Source organism: Etheostoma spectabile, chromosome 5, assembly GCF_008692095.1.
Source record: "Etheostoma spectabile isolate EspeVRDwgs_2016 chromosome 5, UIUC_Espe_1.0, whole genome shotgun sequence".
NCBI lineage: Eukaryota > Metazoa > Chordata > Actinopteri > Perciformes > Percidae > Etheostoma > Etheostoma spectabile.
The window spans coordinates 12,798,014-12,800,483 of record NC_045737.1 but is presented as its reverse complement, the minus strand read 5'-3'; positions in this window follow the sequence as shown (position 1 = coordinate 12,800,483).

Here is a 2,470-nt window from a genome sequence, read left to right as displayed (position 1 = left end):
GTAATCTCTCTATCCGCATCTGACTGTTTTTTCCCGCTTAATGCGGGAAATAATAGTCCGCTTTATATATGAAAAAAGATCAAAAATAGACCATTCATTGACAGTGCGCCTTATAATATAGTGCGCTCTATAGTGCAGGAAATACGGTATGTCAAAAAAAGTCATAGTATAGATTATAGAATGTCGAAAAAATCATAAAAAGTCATAGTATAGATTATAGAATGTCGAAAAAAATCATAAAAAGTCATAATATAGTATGTCGAAAAAAATCATAAAAAGTCATAGTATAGATTATAGAATGTCGAAAAAAATCATAAAAAGTCATAATATAGTATGTCGAAAAAAATCATAAAAAGTCATAGTATAGTATGTCGAAAAAAATTATAAAAAGTCAAAGTACAGTATGTCAAAAAAAGTCATTGGACAGTACGTCGTGAAAAATGATTAAAAAAAAGTCATAGTATAGTATGTCAAAAAAATTTATAAAAAGTCAAAGTATAGTATGCTGAAAAAAATTATAAAAAGTCATAGTATAGTATGTCGTGAAAAATGATAAAAAAGTCATAGTATAGTATGTCAAAAAAAATTATAAAAAGTCATAGTTTAGTATGTCGTGAAAAATGATAAAAAAGTCATAGTATAGATGTCAAAAAAATATAAAAAGTCATAGTTTAGTATGTCGAAAATATAAAAAGTCATAGTATAGTATGTCAAAAAAAGTCACGGTATAGTACGTTGTGAAAAATGATTTAAAAAAGTAATTGTATGGTATGTCATAAAAATGTCAAAAAAAAGTCATGTATAGTATGTCAAAAAAAATCATAAAAAGTCATAATATAGTATATCAAAAAAATTAATAAAAAGTCAAAGTATAGTATGTCAAAAAAATTATAAAAGTCATAAAAAGTAGTCAAAAAGTAATAAAAAGTCAAAGTATAGATGTCAAAAAACATAAAAAAGTCATAATAAAGTATGTCAAAAAAGTCATAGTATAGTATGTCGAAAAAAATCAAATCATAATATAGTATATCAAAAAAATTAATAAAAAGTCAAAGTATAGTATGTCACAAAAAATCATAAAATGGCATAGTATAGTATGTTGAAAAAAAATCATAAAAAGTCATAATATAGATATCACACAAAATAATAAAAAGTCATAGTATAGTATGTCAAACAAAATTATAAAAAATCATAGTATAGTATGTCAAAAAAATTAGAAAAACAAAGTATAGTAAGTCGTGAAAAATTATTTAAAAAAGGTATAGTATGGTATGTCATGAAAATGTCACAAAAAGTCATAGTGTAGTATGTCAAAAAAATTGTCTAATGTCTAATAGTATAATATGTCGTAAAAGGCATAAAAAAGTTTTAGTATAATATGTTGAAAAAAGTCATAGAAGTTGCATGTCATAAAAAGTCATAGTTTAGTATGTCGAAAAATATCATAAAAAGTCATAGTATAGTATGTCAAAAAAGTCATAGTTTAGTATGTCGAAAAATTTCATCAAAAGTCAAAATAAAGTATGTCAAAGTCATAGTATAGTATGTCAAAAAATATCATAAAAAGTCATAGTATAGTATGTCAAAAAAAATTATAAAAAGTTATAGTATAGTATGTTGAAAAAAAGTCACAGTAAAGTATCTCGATCAAAGTCAAAAAAGTCATAATAAAGTATGTAAAAAAAGTCAAAGTATAGTATGTCGTGAAAAATGATTAAAAAAAAGTCATAGTATGGTATGTCATAAAAATGACAAAAAGGTCATAGTATAGTATGTCAAAAAAAGTCATTGTATATTATGTTGTGAAAAATGAATAAAAAAAGTCATAGTATAGTATGTCAAAAAAAGTCATTGTGTATTATGTCGTGAAAAAGGATTTAAAAAAGTCATAGTATGGTATGTCATAAAACAGTCACAAAAGTCATAGTATAGTATGTTAAATAACTGTCTACTGTCTAATAGTATAATAGGTCGTAAAAGGCATAAAAAGGTTTTAGTATAATATGTTAAAAAAAAGTCATAGAGGTTGCATGTCATAAAAAGTCATAGTTTAGTATGTTGAAAAAAGGCCATGAAAAGTTGCATGTCCTAAAAAGTTATACTATCATATGTTATATAAAGGTATACCATAGTATGTCAAATGAAATGTCAAAAAGTCATAGTATACTCTGTCGAAATAATACCATGAAAAGTTGTATGTCATAAAACGTCAAAGTATAGTACGTCTGTTCTGCCCCCGCTTCTACGTGTGTGTGTGTGTGTGTGTGGCGCGGCCTAGCCTGCTACATTAGCTCGGCAGATAGCTAACTGTACTGCCAAGACAAAGAATGAAGCTTGTGTATCCTTTCGAAACTTCAAGTCCAGAGAGAATAATGGGTGACCGTTTACTTCACCATGTATCAGCTGCAGCAAGACTGCTAGTTCAACATAAACGTCACCCAACGTTAGGAATCCCCTCTAGAGGACTCCC